Source organism: Staurois parvus, unplaced genomic scaffold (assembly GCF_062004578.1).
Source record: "Staurois parvus isolate SC_StPar_1 unplaced genomic scaffold, SC_StPar_1.0 ptg000149l, whole genome shotgun sequence".
Taxonomy (NCBI): domain Eukaryota; kingdom Metazoa; phylum Chordata; class Amphibia; order Anura; family Ranidae; genus Staurois; species Staurois parvus.
The window spans coordinates 108,029-126,870 of record NW_028317945.1 but is presented as its reverse complement, the minus strand read 5'-3'; the positions used below and the strand labels follow the sequence as shown (position 1 = coordinate 126,870).

At 40.1% G+C, this 18,842-nt stretch overlaps 1 protein-coding gene across 1 annotated transcript in view; it reads right to left on the bottom strand.

Annotated features, from left to right (window-relative positions):
* Window positions 1–18,842, bottom strand: part of TNRC6B (trinucleotide repeat containing adaptor 6B) — a gene marked incomplete at its 5' end in the record, with an annotated part of 282,305 nt that overhangs the window by 180,356 nt on the left and 83,107 nt on the right. The window lies entirely within an intron of this gene.

Below are 18,842 nucleotides of genomic sequence, written 5' to 3'. Positions count from 1 at the left end.
GTACCTCACAGCCTGACAGTCCTTCAGGTGTTTTCTTTTTGTAAACTCCAAGCGGGCTTTAATGTGTTTTGCACTGAGAAGCTTCCATCTAGCCACTTTGCCATAAGACCCAGATTGGTGGAGGGCTGCAATTAAGGTTGTCCTTCTGGAAACTTTGTCCCATCTTGTTAGAAGCTTCCCTTAACCTAATATCTAATATCTTCTTATTAACAGTACTAACATAAGTATGAATGAGTTGGATCTTAATAGAATAATTGAGTTATTATATTTATATATATTTATATATATATTTGTTCTAGATTGGGAAAAGTAAGTAATTAGACTTCATAGTCTGTGAATATACATATGAACATATATCTTGGGTTTTTCCTTTACATTCAAGCCACATATGAGAGCAATTAGCTATACCTTCCCCCATCCTCCCCCATCTATGTAAGAGATTATATGTTTCACTAACTAGTGAATTGTTCGGTTTACAAGGTTTATACTGTAATATTTCTTGATTACGATATTTATATACGAGATAACTCTTAGTAAGATTACTTTTAGGAGAATATATATATATATATATATATATATATATATATATATATATATATGTATGTATGTATGTGTTATACATCTAATGTATTCTGATTGATGGAATGTCTAGGCCTTCTTAGGTTACGCTCAGACTTTAGGAGAAGTAGACTGGAGGTTTGTAATATATACTGTACACATCTGTTTCCAATTATCTTTGTGGGACTACAAGTATACCAGCCCATTTTTAGGATGGCGGGGGGCTGGATTGCTCTTTTAAGAGCAGAACAAAGGTTTGAGTTTGTCTCACTCTATAGCAGCCTTGATGCGACAGACATACACACACACATACACACACATATACATATATACAATCTTATTATCAAGAACTTAACTATATTTTTTGGACATTATTTAAACATTCTGTATGCCAATATTTTATTTCTAATTTTATGCAACGTTATAATTAAATCATCTTTTTGAGTTTACGCAAGCAGTGGAAGGACTTTCTATCTGAACATTTCTCATCAATACAAGTTAATAAAATATCGAGACAATACGATATTTTACACATCTCCACACAGGATCTCTGGAATTCACTAAGAGTGACCATCAGATTCTTGGTCACCTCTCCCTTACTAAGGCCCTTACCCCCGATTGCTCAGTATGGCCAGGTGACCAGCTCTTGGAAGACTTCAGGTTGTGCCAAACTTCTTCCATTCAGGAATTACGGAGGCCACTGTGCTCTTGGGAACCTTCAGTGCAGCAGAAATGTTTTTGTAGCAATCCCCAGATTTGTGCCTTGCAATAATCCTGTCTGAGCTCTGCAGGCGGTTCCTTTGACCTCATAGCTTTTGCTCTGATACAGTATGCATTGTAAGCTGTGAGGCCTTATATAGAGAGGTGTGTGCCTTTCCAAATAATGTCCAATCAATTTACCACAGGTGGACATCAATCAAGGTGTAGAAACATCACAACAAAGATCAAGGGAAATGGGAGGCACTTGAGCTAAATTTCAAGTGTTGTTGCAAAGAGTCTGAATCCTTATACCAATGTGATATTTCATTTTTTTACTTTTTCATACATTTGCAAACATTTCTAAAATTCAGTTTTCACTTTGTCATTTTGGGGTACTGAGTGTAGATTAACCACATGACCGCCGGAAAATTAACCCCTCTTCCTGACCAGGTAATTTTTTTTTTTTGTTATATGGCGCTGCGTTACTTTAACTGACAACTGCACAGTCGTGAAATGCTGTATATAAATTAAATTTATGTGTTTTCCCACAAATAGAGCTTTTTATGGTGGTATTTAATCACCTCAGCGGTTTTTATGTTTTGTGCTATAAACAAACAAGAATGAGATTTTTGAAGAAAAAAAAAAAAACAAAAACACAAAAATATATATTTTTTTATTTTCTACTATAAAACGTACCCAATAAAAAAAATGTAAAATTTCTTCATAAACTTAGGCCAAAATATATTTTGCTACATATTTTTGGTAAAAAAAAAAAATCTCAATAACCGTATATTGATTAGTTTGCGCAAAAGTTATAGCATCTACAAATGGCAGTATATACAGTCAGGTCCATAAATATTGGGACATCGACACAATTCTAACATTTTTGGCTCTACACACCACCACAATGGATTTGAAATGAAACGAACAAGATGTGCTTTAACTGCAGACTGTCAGCTTTAATTTGAGGGTATTTACATCCAAATCAGGTAAACGGTGTAGGAATTACAACAGTTTGCATATGTGCCTCCCACTTGTTAAGGGACCAAAAGTAATGGGACAGAATAATAATCATAAATCAAACTTTCAATTTTTAATACTTGGTTGCAAATCCTTTGCAGTCAATTACAGCCTGAAGTCTGGAACGGATAGACATCACCAGACGCTGGGTTTCATCCCTGGTGATGCTCTGCCAGACCTCTACTGCAACTGTCCTCAGTTCCTGCTTGTTCTTGGGGCATTTTCCCTTCAGTTTTGTCTTCAGCAAGTGAAATGCATGCTCAATCGGATTCAGGTCAGGTGATTGACTTGGCCATTGCAGAACATTCCACTTCTTTCCCTTAAAAAACTCTTTGGTTGCTTTTGCAGTCTGCTTTGGGTCATTGTCCATCTGCACTGTAAAGCGGCGTCCAATGAGTTGTGAAGCATTTGGCTGAATATGAGCAGATAATATTGCCAGAAACACTTCAGAATTCATCCTGCTGCTTTTGTCAGCAGTCACATCATCAATAAATACAAGAGAACCAGTTCCATTGGCAGCCATACATGCCCACGCCATGACACTACCACCACCATGCTTCACTGATGAGGTGGTATGCTTAGGATCATGAGCAGTTCCTTTCCTTCTCCATACTCTTCTCTTCCCATCACTCTGGTACAAGTTGATCTTGGTCTCATCTGTCCATAGGATGTTGTTCCAGAACTGTGAAAGCTTTTTTAGATGTCGTTTGGCAAACTCTAATCTGGCCTTCCTGTTTGAGGCTCACCAATGGTTTCCATCTTGTGGTGAACCCTCTGTATTCACTCTGGTGAGGTCTTCTCTTGATTGTTGACTTTGACACACATATACCTACCTCCTGGAGAGTGTTCTTGATCTGGAGAACTGTTGCGAAGGGTGTTTTCTTCACCAGGGAAAGAATTCTTTGGTCATCCACCACTGTTGTTTTCCGTGGTCTTCCGGGTCTTTTGGTGTTGCTGAGCTCACCGGTGCATTCCTTCTTTTTAAGAATGTTCCAAACAGTTGTTTTGGCCACGCCTAATGTTTTTGCTATCTCTCTGATGGGTTTGTTTTGTTTTTTCAGCCTAATGATGGCTTGCTTCACTGATAGTGACAGCTCTTTGGATCTCATCTTGAGAGTTGACAGCAACAGATTCCAAATGCAAATAGCACACTTGAAATTAACTCTGGACCTTTTATCTGCTCACTGTAATTGGGATAATGAGGGAATAACACACACCTGGCCATGGAACAGCTGAGAAGCCAATTGTCCCATTACTTTTGGTCCCTTAACAAGCGGGAGGCACATATGCAAACTGTTGTAATTCCTACACCGTTCACCTGATTTGGATGTAAATACCCTCAAATTAAAGCTGACAGTCTGCAGTTAAAGCACATCTTGTTCGTTTCATTTCAAATCCATTGTTGTGGTGTATAGAGCCAAAAATGTTAGAATTGTGTCGATGTCCCAATATTTATGGACCTGACTGTATACTGGATTTGTTGTTTTATTTTTTCGGAATACTATTAATGGCGGCAATTGGCAACTTACACAGCAGGACTGTGATATTGCGGTGGACATTTTTACACTAACTGACACTTTGTGGGAACCAGTGACACTAACACAGTGATCAGTTCTAAAAATATATGTGTGCATGCCTAGCTATGTGATTTATGTAAACTAGGTGGCACCAGTACTATGGGAAGTGAATGATCCTATTCCCAGCTTCACAGGAACTCAAGATCTTTCACTCCCCTCATGTCAGAACAGAGCTCTGCCTTGTTTACTTAGGCAGAGCTCTGTTATTTGTCCCTGCCAGATGATCAGTGGTTGTCGGCGAACCGCTGATACTCGCAGATTGGCTTCTGTGTGCCCCTATGGTGGAAGCGCAAAATCACGTATATATACACGTGATTTTGCACAGGAGGGCCTCCCTGTACCAGTAAAACTGCTTTAGGGCAGACCTTAAGTGGTTAATCAGAAAAAAAAAATTTAAACAACTGTAGTATCAGGCTGCAACATAAAATTTCTGTTGGAGAGAGAGAAAACAGGTGGCGCACACACCTAGTGCATTATCCAAGGTTTATTGTAGGAATTAAATCATAAAAACATACTCACAGACGAAGCATGTATCTAAAAAGCATAGAAAAATTACAATGGCCACAACGGCGGGCAAGGTGTTCTCACTGTCAGTGCGGTCAAATGGCTGACGCGTTTCGGGGACGAATCCCTTTCCTCAGAGCTGATGACCAACCTGTATGGAGGTCAAGTAGTATATTTCATATATATTATTTTTTTTTATATATTTTATTTTAAAAAAATGTTTTCTATTTATTTACATTTGCAGGTGCTATATTCATGTATTTTTAATGTTTTATTTGCTTTGTTTCTTAGTGCATGTATATATATGTATGTATATGCGTTTATAAAAACTACAAGATTGCACTTTAAATAACCCCCTCCAACCCCTCATCTTATAACAAGTAGAGGAGGTGGAGCTTTGCTCCCAAGGCATCTAGCCCTGGTTATTTACTACTTGACCTCCATACAGGTTGGTCATCAGCTCTGAGGAAAGGGATTCGTCCCCGAAACGCGTCAGCCATTTGGCCGCACTGACAGTGAGAACACCTTGCCCGCCGTTGTGGCCATTGTCATTTTTCTATGCTTTTTAGATACATGCTTCGTCTGTGAGTATGTTTTTATGATTTAATTCCTACAATAAACCTTGAATAATGCACTAGGTGTGTGCGCCACCTGTTTTCTCTCTATCCAGTGGCTGATTTCCCCGTCTGAGGAGGGCTGCACCCCTGGAACATTTCCTTTTGGTTGTCGCTGTCCTGGTACCCTTGGCTTCCCTTTTGGCTGTGCATATCCTGAGGCACTGGAGAGTACATACGCTATAAAATTTCTGTTGGTTAAACTGGATGGACTTGTGTCTTTTTTCAACCAAATTAACAATGTATTAAAAAAGTGAAGGGGGTCTGAATACTTTATGAATGCACTGTCTGTGGAAATGGATTTGTCTTCTGTTTTTTTTAAGCAAGCATATCTTGCACTTTAGCAAATCAGTAAGAACATGGTAGGTGGAAATACTTGTTTCCACAGCATTGGTATACAGGCTCTAGACACATTCAACAGGAGTATTGTTAGGTTAAATTTTATGTAGATATCTTTATATCATTAAGATGGAAGAGATAAAAAAATTGGGGGTCTCTTCCACATTCCATTACACTTTTGCAGAATTCGAGACAGGTTATATACACTCATTGCATGTGTATGGCTGCAGGGTGGGGAATGACTAAGCCACCTACGACTGTTGGCCTTGACAGTTTCCTGGCGGAATTGCATGAGCTCCTCCCTAAACTGTTAGCATTCCATTTTCCTCTTGCATGAGGCATCTAGAAGAGGATAGAAAGCCTATGATTCTTAATGAGTCCCACATAGGGTAAGGTATGATATTTGGAGGTTCCCTCATCAATGGCAGATGGGACCAAGGGGAACCAGAGGGAGGCCTCTTGCTTCTCACCCAATTTAGTTTTTTTTTTTTGTAACAACACCAGTCAATGATTTGGGCTTTATAGCATAAATTGAGATTTGGGAACCAGTTGCTAACTTAAGCTAGGCAACAATTAAACATCCATAGATTGGTTAAGTTTAAATTCAATAATCATAAAAACCATTAACTATATACTGCAAATGTATTCTATACTGTATGTTCAATCACCACTAACATGGTATACTATTACGCACATAGAGGAACCCGAAAAACTAGCCACTACTACTAAACTGGATTAATATTAAAAAAAAAAAAAAAAAAAAAAAAAGTTTAAACTTAGACATACAGGGGTTAGACAAATGTGAAACGTTGTCACTTTCACACCTGCAAATCATGTACTGTTTACATTTTTTTTTTCCTGAGCCCTGTATATACTTAACATTGTCCATCTGTTTTTAAGCAACACTGTTTCATGTGATGTATGTATGTTAACAACACTTGCTACAAATGCATTTTGCGCAAGCAGTGATATCTCCAAGTGGGTACTGATTTCTCTCTCTAAACCCTGTTCCAAATTATTATGCAAAATGATATTTTTCTCATTTACTTAAATAATTGATGTAAATAACAGTCAGCATAATTTTCATGTTATTAACTATTAAGAGAACAATTCAAATTATATTGAACAAACCTCCTAATAACAGTATTTTTTTTTAAACATAAACTTACAATGCACTGTTCCAAATTATTATGCACAGTAAATTTCAAAACACTTTATAGGTTGTAAAGAACTGAAAATTTCATTTGTTGTGTTTGCAGCATATTTACTGAAATCAAAAGCTATTTCTATCAAACTTTTAACAACATTTTAACTTTTTAAACATTTTAACAGGTCACGTTACATTTTAACATAGGACCCCTTATTTGATAGCAGCTTCACATGTCTTGCATCCATTGAACTTGTGAGTTTTTGGACAGTTTCTGCTTGAATTTGTTTGCAAGATGTCAGAATAGCTTCCCAGAGCTGCTGTTTGGATGTAAACCGCCTCCCACCCTCATAGACCTTTTGCTTGAGGATGCTCCAAAAGGTTCTCAATAGGATTGAGGTCAGGGGAGGATGGAGGTCACACCATGACTTTCTCTCCTTTTATCCCCATAGCAGCCATTGATGCAGAGGTATTCTTTGCAGAATGAGATGGTGCATTGTCATGCAGGAAGATGATTTTATTACAGAAAGCATAGTTCTTCCTTCTGTACCAGGGAAGAAAGTGGTCAGTCATAAACTCCACATACTTTGCAGAGGTCATCTTTACACCTTCTGGGACCCTAAAGGGGCCGACCAGCTCTGTTCCCATGATTCCGGCCCAAAACATGACTCCACCACCGCCTTGCTGACGTCGCAGCCTTGTTGGAACAGGGTGGCCGTCCACCAACCACCCACTACTCCATCCATCTAAACCATCCAGGGTTGCACTGCACTCATCAGTGAACAGGACTGTTTGAAAATTAGTCTTCATGTATTTTTCTGCCCAATGCAGCCATTTCTGCTTGTGAGCATTGGTTAGTGGTGGCCAAATAGGTTTATGCACAGTTGCAAGACTCTGGAGGACTCTACACCTTGCTGTCCGTGGGACTCCAGAGGCACCAGCAGCTTCAAATACAGTATCTGTTTGCTGCTATGTAATGGTATTTTAGCAGCTGCTCTCTTGATTTGATGCATGGATCTGGCAGAAATCTTCCTCAATGTGCCTTTATCTGCACGAATCCATCTGTGCTCTGAATCAGCCACAAATCTCTTAATAGTGCGATGATCACGCTTAAGTTTTTGTGAAATATCTAATGTTTTAATACCTTGTCCAAGGCATTGAACGATTTCACTCTTTTCGGCAGCAGAGAGATCCTTTTTCTTCCCCATATTGCTTGAAAATGGTGCTCTGCTTAATAATGTGGAACACCCTCCTTTAGTAATTTTTCCTTAAATTGGGCTCACCTGCCAATCTAATTATCACAGGTGTTTTCAGTGATCAAAAGAGCCCTGAGACACAATGCCATCCATGAGTTAAACTGAAAAACAAAATATTTTATCTTTGTGACACTTAAATAGAATTTGCATAATAATTTGGAACAGGGTGTATTTCTTCTTTAGTGATAGGAACCGCCTTGGAGAGATCAGTTTGTCAACCCCTAGAATACTGAACAATTGTATAGCAGGTAATGATTATCTCAAAGATTAAAAGTCATGTGATCTCTAGATTGAACCATTTCAATTTTTTTTTACACAGGATTTATTCTATTCCTGCTAAACTGGCCCGAATCTACCTACGGGTGTCTGCGGAGTGCTGGCACTGCTCACACTCCCCAGCCACCTTTGGACATATCTTCTAGAACTGTCTTGTAGTTCAGAATTTCTTGAAATAATTTTTGCATTGTATTACTTAGATCACATCTGTACCAATACCTGTGACTGTGTCATCTTGTCTCCTTGGCCTGGCAGAAGGCCTAGCTCCCACTAGGGCCTAAGGCACCTTGCTTAGCAGTCTATTATTTTACGCCCGCTTATTTTTATATTGGGAAAAAATGAAGGACCCCTCTTTATCCTTCTGGAAGGGCTTGATTAACTAAATGACACCATTCTATAAGGCCAACTACAATAACAGGGAGTGACCAAAAATATTTGACAAGGTATGGCAAATCTGGCTAGATAGCCCCTCTAAGACTGCCTAATAACGTGTGTTTTAATTTAAGTATGCCCCTTAGCCTGGCCCTGGTTCCCTGAAGTCCCATTTAGATACTGAATGTTTCTTTTGCCCTGGTTTAGAGACAACACTAAATGACTGATGTAAATGTACAATATATATGTAAAGCGCTGCGTAAATTGACTGCACTATAAGTACCTGTAATAAATAAATAAATGCATATCCTATCTTATGGGCCCAATATTTCCTTATTACATGTTGAGGAAAATTATTGCATTGACACATATCTCCCCTGTGGCCCACGGAGGTTTCAAAATCCTGTACTGCCTTAATTCTGGCTTCTTTAGAGAGGTACTATGTAAGAGTTATTACTCTCTGTGGTTATGGCCCTGACCGCTGGTTGTATGTTTTATTGCCAAGCTGTATGCAAAACTCAAAAAGAATTTTATGAAAAAAAAAATGGCAAGGGACCTCGTGTTAACAGTTTCAAACTATGAATGAAAGATCACGTTGATTTAGTTTAGGATTTACTGTTGGTCAGCGGTTTTCTTTTTATCTGCGGACCCCCCCCCCCCCCCCCGGAGTGGGGGCCTTCTCCTGCAGGATGGGTGCCACAGCATCCACCACATGTGCAACATAATGTATTTGTAGAAAATTTTATTTATTATTCTGTACAATATCAATATAATCCGATAACTACAGTGGGTCAAAAAAGTATTTAGTCAGCCACCAATTGTGCAAGTTCTCCCACTTAAGATGAGAGAGGCCTGTAATTGGCATCATAGGTAGACATCAGCTAAGAGACAAAATGAGAAAAAAAATCCAATCCCATTGGCTGATTTGGAAAGAATTTATTTGCAAATTATGGTGGAAAATAAGTATTTGGTCAATATCAAAAGTTCATCTCAATACTTTGTTATATATCCTTTGTTGGCAATGACAGAGGTCAAACGTTTCCTGTGAGTCTTCACAAGGTTGGCACACACTGTTGCTGGTATGTTGGCCCATTTCTCCATGCAGATCTCCTCTACAGCAGTGATGTTTTGGGGCTGTTGCTTAGCAACACGGACTTTCAACTCCCTCCAAAGGTTTTCTATGGGGTTGAGATCTGGAGACTGGCTAGGCCACTCCAGGAACTTGAAATGCTTCTTACGAAGCCACTCCTTCATTACCCGGGTGGTATGTTTGGGATCATTGTCATGTTGGAAGACCCAGCCACGTTTCATCTTCAATGCCCTTGCTGATGGAAGGAGATTTGCACCCAAAATCTCACGATACATGGCCCCATTCATTCTGTCATGTACATGGATCAGTTGTCCTGGTCCCTTTGCGGAGAAACAGTCCCAAAGCATGATGTTGCCGCCCCCATGCTTCACAGTAGGTACGGTGTTCTTTGGCTGCAACTCAGCATTCTCTCTCCTCCAAACACGACGAGTTGTGTTTCTACCAAACAGTTCTATTTTGGTTTCATCTGACCATATGACATTCTCCCAATCCTCTGCTGGATCATCCAAATGCTCTCTAGCAAACTTCAGATGGGCCTGGACATGTACTGGCTTAAGCAGGGGGACACGTCTGGCACTGCAGGATCTGAGTCCCTGGCGGCGTAGTGTGTTACTGATGGTAGCCTTTGTTACGTTGGTCCCAGCTCTCTGCAGGTCATTCACTAGGTCCCCCGTGTGGTCCTGGGATTTTTGCGCACCATTCTTGTGATCATTTTGACCCCACAGGGTGAGATCTTGCGTGGAGCCCCAGATCGAGGGAGATTATCAGTGGTCTTGTATGTCTTCCATTTTCTAATTATTGCTCCCACAGTTGATTTGTTCACACCAAGCTGCTTGCCTATTGCAGATTCAGTCTTCCCAGCCTGGTGCAGGTCTACAATTTTGTTTCTGGTGCCCCTCGACAGCTCGTTGGTCTTTACCATAGTGAAGTGTGACTGTTTGAGGTTGTGGACAGGTGTCTTTTATACTGATAACAAGTTCAAACAGGTGCCATTGATAGAGGTAATGAGTGCAGGACAGAGGAGCCTCTTAAAGAAGAAGGTACAGGCCTGTGAGAGCCAGAAATCTTGCTTGTTTGAGGGTGACCAAATACTAATTTTCCACCATAATTTGCAAATAAATTCTTTCCAAATCAGCCAATGTGATTGTCTGGATTTTTTTTCTCATTGTGTCTCTCATAGTTGAGGTCTACCTATGATGCCAATTACAGGCCTCTCTCATCTTTTTAAGTGGGAGAACTTGCACAATTGGTGGCTGACTAAATACTTTTTTGCCCCACTGTATATGTGATAAAGAAGAGATTGTATGTAATTTTGTTTTAATGATTTTATATATTACATATAAAATGGGTTAACACCTAAAATTATTTTGTCACTTTATTTACCAGGGCTCCTGACCTACATATGGAGCTTTGTGCAAAAGTTGTTTTTTTTTTTTTTAATAAAGCCAATTTAGCAGTAGTAGCTAGTTATCAATTCTCAATATGCATTATAGTATACAAGAACATATATACTGCATTTTGCAATCTCTTTTTAATGATTTTTATTTTTACATATATTGAATAAATATAAATGTTACTAATTAATGGATGTTTAACTGTTGCTAGCTCAAAGTAGCTCCTCAAAAGTCCCTTTTGTACTACATTGTTACAGTCTTTTCTATGATGTAGTGCTGCCAGAGTACCCATCAATTCCACAAGTGAGATATCCATGTAAAGAGATATGTGATATATACACAATCTAGCTCTAGTGCCCTGAAGGGTTTGAGCGAATAGATTGCTTGGCTTGTTCTAGAATTCAAAGGGGGTTTTGCTCCCTTTAAATATGCTGTTTTTGACTGGAGATTATTTTTTCATTTGGGAAAAAATTAAAAATTTGGCTATTTTGCCATGCTTTAGTTTGGCTTCATTTTTAATTAATGTGCACAAACTTGCCATCAGAAGAGTAGATTTAAGTTGTTGCATGAAAAGTTCATTAGCATATCAATGTAGATCATTGCACCCATTGTAGTGGCTGTGCTGTTTTTGTTTTACATAATTAAACCTGGTCTATCAAAACTGTAACCAAGAGGTCATCTCAGACATCTAAATTTTGCCCAGGAATTTTTTATGTGACTGGTGACATGCCACAACACCAACTTCAGGAAACCGATTCACTGTTCTCGCTGTGAGTGAACTTTCTCTCTTTAACCACTTCCCGACAGGCCGTTGTATATAAACGGCCAGACTGTGGCACTGCAGGGTCGGGTGGCCGTCTATAAACGGCCTCCCCGCACCCTGCTTGTGCGCGCTCCCTGGGAGCGCGCAAGCACCACGATCCGGTGCCCGCTGTGTCCTCCGGACACAGTGAAACACCGATCGTCGGACGGGACCTCTGTACGAGGTCCCGATCATGTGATCACTGATTGGCCAATCAGTGATCACATGCAAAGTAGTAAGCAAGATGTCACTTCTGACATCATTGCTTACTATGTGTGAAATCTGTGAATGATCACAGAGGTCACATGGTACAAGGCTATTCACAAAAGCCTTGTACCATGTGACAAGCTGTGACCAATCACAGCTCACTCTGTATTTCTCAATGAGTGCAGGAATGCACACAGAGAGAAAGAGAAATGATTGCTTTTACATCCTATATGGGTGTAAAAGCAATCAGTGTAAAAAAAAAAAAAAAAATCTTTATCACCCCTCACAAGTAGTACAGTGTCACCATGGTGACACTGTACTGCTAGGGTGACAGTATGTAAAAAATAAATAAATAAATAAAAAATAATAATATAAAAAAATAAAATAAAAATGTAAAAAAAAAATATTTAAAAATTATAATTTTTGCTTATAAACTAATTTGGATTTTTTCTTTTTTTTACTAAAAAGATAACGGAATAAATTTTGGCTAAGATTTATGATGAAATATTATTTATTTGCAAAATTTTATTAAAAAAAACACTTTTTTAAAAAATTTTTGGACATTTCATTTACATAGCAAAAAAAATACAAATCCCAGTGGTGAATAAATACCACCAAAATAAAGCTTTATCTATCTCAAAAAAATGGTAAAAAATTCATTTGGGTACAGTGTTGCATGACCGCGCAATTGTCATTCAAAGTGTGATAGCGCTAAAAGCTGAAAATTGCCCTGGTCAGTAAAAGTGTCCGGTCTGGAAGTGGTTAAGGTGCAGTAGCTGCATTTGTGACATACTATACATACATATACAGTATATACTAACATGATGCAATAGGTATAGAAAAGAATTACCACCCCCTTTAAAATCACATTTTGTTGCTTTGCACCCTGAAATGAAGACAGACAGTTTTTGTTTTATCCAGCTGTATTTTACTCAGTGCAACATCCAAATGAAAGATATAACACCAACATGTCAGAAAAAATAAAAAATTCAAAAACAGAATCACTCAGTTGGAAAAAAGGATCACCCCTTGTGTTAGTATTTTGTTGAACTTGTTGCTTTAATTAGCCTTTAGTCCGTTGGGATATGTCTCTTCTAACTTTGCACATTTTAGACTCTGCAATATTTGCCTACTCTGATTTGCAGAACTGCTTCAGTTCAGTTAAATGTAATGGTGACCGTTTGTGGAATGGCTTGCAGTCCACATATTTTCAATGGGGTTTAAGTCTGGGTTCTGACTAGGCCATGCAAGGACATTCACCTTTTTTTTCCTTCAACCACTGTGTGGTCATTTTTGCTGTGTGCTTTGGATTATCGTCATATTGAAAAGTAAACCACCTCACTAACAAACTTTCTGGCAGAGGGCATCAGATTTTCCTCAAGAATTTAAAATTACTTTGCCCCATCCGTTTTTCCTTCTATCCTGACAAGTGCTCCAGTCCATGCAGCAGAAAAACACCCCCATTAACCTCCCTGGCGGTATTCCCGAGTGTAGCTCGGGGTAAAGTTTCAGTACTTCAAGCGGTAACCCCGAGCTACACTTGGGCTTACCATGCGGCGCTGCTCCGCAATCTCTCGTTCACTTACCTTGTCCTGTGCTCCCGCGATGTCCCTCCTGCAGTGTCCCCGGCAATGTAATCCGGTGGATGCCGGCATCTGTCATCTGGGTTCCATCCCCTGCGAGCGTCGGGACGCATGGGGGACGGAACGGCGGGAAATTTGAAAATGACAAAAAGTGACATTCACTAAAATCACATAGTAAAACATTACTGTATCAAACCATTTCATATTTATTTTGTCCTGAGTGCTTTGTCCTGTGCCCTGCCTGCATTTTTACTGTTCTTTCTGCCTGGAAACTGAGAAATGTCCATGGCGTCCAAAAAGCATCTCTTTAGGTCAAAAGCGGTTTTAGACCAGCTAGAGAACAGCGATAGTAAATCAGAACCACTTGCAGAATTGAGTGATAAGGATTCGTGGGGAAATTCGTCATCAAACACTGAAAACGATTTTGGGACTTTGCTCAGTGATGTGCGAACTTGGCGCTATATTTCAAATTTCAGTGTTTTTGCTTTGATTATATTATTGAATTAAATGTATTATTATATTATTTTTTATGATTATTTATTAAATAATAATTTATGATTTCGTGTTTCAAGTTTTATCCTACCCGGGATGTTTACTAGACTCTTGTTCGGACAGATTTCAGTGAGTTATTCCTAAAAATGACAGGCCTACAATAAAAAAAATACATATTTCCATGCAAAAAAAGTACCGCTTTGAGCACAGAAATATGGACAATCAGACCGCTAGGGAGGTTAACAGGATATTACCACCTCCATTCTTTACTACAGGAATAGTTATTTGAATGGTGAGATGTATTGGATTTCCACCAGACATATCGTTTGGAGTTGAGGCCAAATAATTCAATTTAAGTCATCTCACCATACACTTTTCCATGCGGACTCAGAATCTTCAAGGTGTGTTTTGACAAAGCTCAGTCATGACTGCATGTGGCCCTTCTTGAGGAGTAGCTTTTTTCTTGCAACCCTCCCATACAAGCCACAATCGTGGAGAATTTTTGATGTTGCGGTCATATGCACACAATGACTACTCTGTCATAAATTCCTGCAACTGCTTCAGAGTTGCTGTAAGCCTCCTGGTAGCCTCTCTGACCAGTTTGGAGCGACGTCCTGATCCAGGGAGGGTCTATGTTGTAGCAAATACCTTCCACTTCACCATGCTTCTTAGGCATTGATAAAGAATTGAAATGGTTGTTTTGTATCTCCTGACTTGTGCCTATTCACAAGTTTATCTCGGAGATCTTTTGACAGCGCCTTACCACCCCACAGCCGATTGTTTGCTTCAGTTGCACTACTAGGGACTAAAAGGAAAACGCTTTTCATGCTGACCATCAAAACGGTAACAGTTAAAAGTCAAATGGCTGTGTGTGCCATTGAGAAGGTAATTAGCGACATCTGACTGAGTTTACAAGTCATTTTTAGGAAGGGGGTGATCCTTTTTCCAACTAAAGTGATTTTGTTGTTGAATTTGTTTCTGACATGTTGGTATGTTATATCTTATATCTATTTATGAGTAAATACAGCTGGATCACACAAAAACTGGCTGCAAAGCAACAAAAATGTGATTATAAAAAGGGGGTGCGGGTGGTATGGAGCGGATTCTCTTCTATACCCACTGAATGTGTTTGCATTATATATATATACACACAAAGTGTGTGTGCATGTATATATGCAGGGCTCAAAATTTCAAGTCCTGAGCTACTAGCCAGGCCTTAAGAGTTACTCACCATCAGTTGTTGCCCCATAATTCTGCCTCTAAACATACCCTTCAAAAGTATCTCATGAAATGACACTGTTAAATGCTCCTCACATTACATCAGGATCCCCAGAGTCCCCCCACATTATACACACACACACAGCCCTATAAAAAGTTGCAATACATTAGCTTCCATCACACAGCTGGGTACTGCATTCTAGGGGGAGGCAGAGCGCACAGCAGACAGTCCCCCCACCCTTTGCTTTCATTTTGCTTAGCGTATTCAGCAGTCTGATGGCCCTTTGGGACACACTCGCCCTCACGTTATTTCCACTCGCCATATATGAACAGGCGAGTGGAAATGTTGAGGCCTGTATACATGAACAGGGATTGCACATTGCTTACACTTGCCCCATAGTTGGGGAGCACACTCCAGAGGTGTCCCTAGCAATGCTGTGTGGCTCAGCACATATTATGCAGGATTTATATAGCGTTACCATTAATTAAGGCAAATATATGCAAAAAAATCTTATTTTAAATAGCGAAGACAGTTTAAAGCTATCTGTTAAAAAAAAAAATAAAGTGTGCTGAAGACAGCTGAATTGGGAAGCTGCAAAATGAGTTCCTTCTGACTGCAGCATCTGTAGAAACGTAAAGTGTTACTAAACCCACAACAGTAAAATCAGTCTGTATATGCAGTAAAGAAAGCATGCTTGTTATACTCACTATGGAACCTAAGGGGTGAATTATCTGTATTTTGTAAAAGGTTGTTTGATCCTGACTTCTCTGATCCACCCCTTCTTTTGCTGTTCCCAATACATCTGCTGATAGTACAGAGCCCTAGGAGGCACTTTGCACATGCTCAGTTTGAAGTTTACGGCTAGAGTTTTTTTTTGTTTTGGGAGGGTGTATGTGATCGGCACAAGGCCAATCAGCACTGTCCAAACAGAGGGTCAAGGTTAGGCAGCCTCATAGGACAGTCAGAGGAGAACGAAAACTCCTTCTACAAGCTTTAAAAGGATAGGTTCACCTTTCATTCAGGGTGTAACATGTAACGTTCAGACCGCTCCCTGCTCCTCACTAGCAGGGGATCTTCTTCCCCTTCACTAGCTAGGGTCAAATTTATTTATTTATTTTTTTTTAATGAGGCTGTGCGGGGCTCCGCCTACTCAACTAAATCACTCATTTACAGTCATCTGTGAATGAGAGACTACAAGTCCTGACAGCCTTAGCAGCTGTAAGCTTGTAGCTGTTAAATGAACTACCACTGAACTGTGAAGCACCGTAGTTCATTCATTCTTCCTGTCAGAATATCTGCTTGCTCGTACATCCCGTACGGCAAGCAGATATTCTGACAGATCTGCAGGAGACCTTTATGGCATCAGCGATCTACTGATCACTGGTGCAATGCTTTCCAGGCTCCTAAAGACAAAAATAATAAAGGCACATTTTTTTTTAACCTGAAAAAAAATGTGCATTTAGCACTTTTTTTCTAAAAGGTGAACTTATCCCTTAACCAGACACTGATAGAAGCCACAAGACTGCTATATACTGCTGAAGTGAAAAGGTATTTAGCAGTTTATGTTTACTTATATAATTGCATTTCCATGCTCTCTGTACTGTGGGAGACCAGATATAGTGAATGCAGGCTCCTGGGTTTAGTAACACTTTAACCACTTGAGCTCCTGAGGATTTACCCCCCTTAATGACCAGGCCTTTTTTTGCTGTTTGGCGCTGCACTAATTCAAATGATAATTGCGCGGTCATGCAATGCTGTACCCAAACGAAATTTACGTCCTTTTTTCACACAAATAGAGCTTTCTTTTGGTGGTATTTTATCACCTGTGCGCTTATTTTTTGCGCTATAAACAAAAGAAACACGAATTTTGAAAAAAAAACAATATTTTCTACTTTCAGCTATAAAAAATATATTGTAAACTCAAAGTTAGTCATAAATTTAAGCCAAAATGTATTCTGCTACATGTTTTTGGTAAAAAAAAATCCCGTGCATTAGCGGCCAAACTGGCGCTGCTATCTGGGAGGGGCGCTAACACTATTGGAAGTCACCAGTGACACTAATACAGTGATCAGTAAAAATCTGTTCACTGTAATCAATGACACTGGTGACAGGGCAGTGAAGGGGTTAACTGGGGGTGGGGTGGGGGGCAATCAAGGGGTTAAATGGGATTATTGGTGTACTGGCGGGCAAACTGGCGCTATCTGGGAGGGGCGCTAACACTATTGGAAGTCGCCAGCGACACTGATACAGTGATCAGTAAAAATCTGTTCACTGATCAATGACACTGTTGACAGGGCAGTGGAGGGGTTAACTCGGGGGGTGCGATCAAGGGGTTAGACGGGATTACTGGTGTATTAGCGGGCAATCTGGCGCTATCTGGGAGGGGCGCTAACACTATCTGAAGTCGCCAGTGACACTGATACAGTGATCAGTAAAAATCGGTTCACTGATCAGTGACACTGTGGACAGGGCAGTGAAGGGGTTAACTGGGGGGGGGGGCGATCAAGAGGTTAAATGGGATTACTGGTATACTGGCAGGCAAACTGGCGCTATCTGGGAGAGGCACTATCGGAAGTCGCCAGCGACACTGATACAGTGATCAGTAAAAATCGGTTCACTGATCAGTGACACTGGTGACAGGGCAGTGAAGGGGTTAACTGGGGGGGGGGGGGAGATCAGGGGGTTAAATGTGTCCTAGAGTGTTCTAACTGTGGGTATGTGCTGTTTTGCGCACAATTTGTATGTCTTCTTTCCTGTCTGGAACGGAATGTGTCCAGGCAGAGAAGAATGACATCATATCCTGTCCTGTGTAACTGTCAACACAGGACAGGATAGGACAGGGACCGATCATCTGATTTCAGCCAGACATCACTGGCTGAAATCAAATGATTGATCCCTCCGGGATCAAATGGTTTCACCCGCGGGTCGGCGGGAGCGCGCGCGCCCCCTGCCCGCGAAAACGTCGGGAGCGCGGAGCCCGTTTTAAAACGTGCTTTTGCGCCCCAGTGCCGCCCTGCACACGTATATATGCAGTGGCAGGGCGGCAAGTGGTTAATATAAAACAAAGAAATGGTTTTCTTCTTTCAGGAGAGAAGACATTTATGCTACTAGTACACTAGTGAAAAACTGAGGCATGCTGGAAGTGGTTATACTGTCCTTCCAACGTTGTTTGTCGATGTCCAATATCCTATACAAATCCTATACCTGAATAGTCATCCTGTGTGCTGTAATGTCCAAAAAAACCCCAACATTTTGGTTCTTTGGTTTAATTAGGCTTCAAGGAGGACCTGAACTATGGAAGCTATGCTAAGGGAAAAAAAACAAAGCACAAGGCAAAAGGACTAATTGGCAGTATTGTCTATAGACTCCGTGCGTCACATCTTGACAACTGGTGATTTGATGAGCAATAATTAAAGCAGTAGCAGGAAAGGTTCAAAAAGCACAGATCCACAGAATGAAGAAAGGGAGAGCCTTGGACTGCAGGTCCTCAGGTACAGCTTCCTTTTCAGCAAAAACAGTAAACTCAGTAGTGCTTTAAATCTCAAAACATACTGGCAGTCAGTCAAAGGCAGGTGTCCTAGATTTCATACAGTAGATATACTACTACGAGACTGCAAGCATGGGTAGTGCATTCTGTCTCAGAAAAATTCAACACAACCAAACAAAAAAAAAGGTATTTTTCAGGGTACTGTT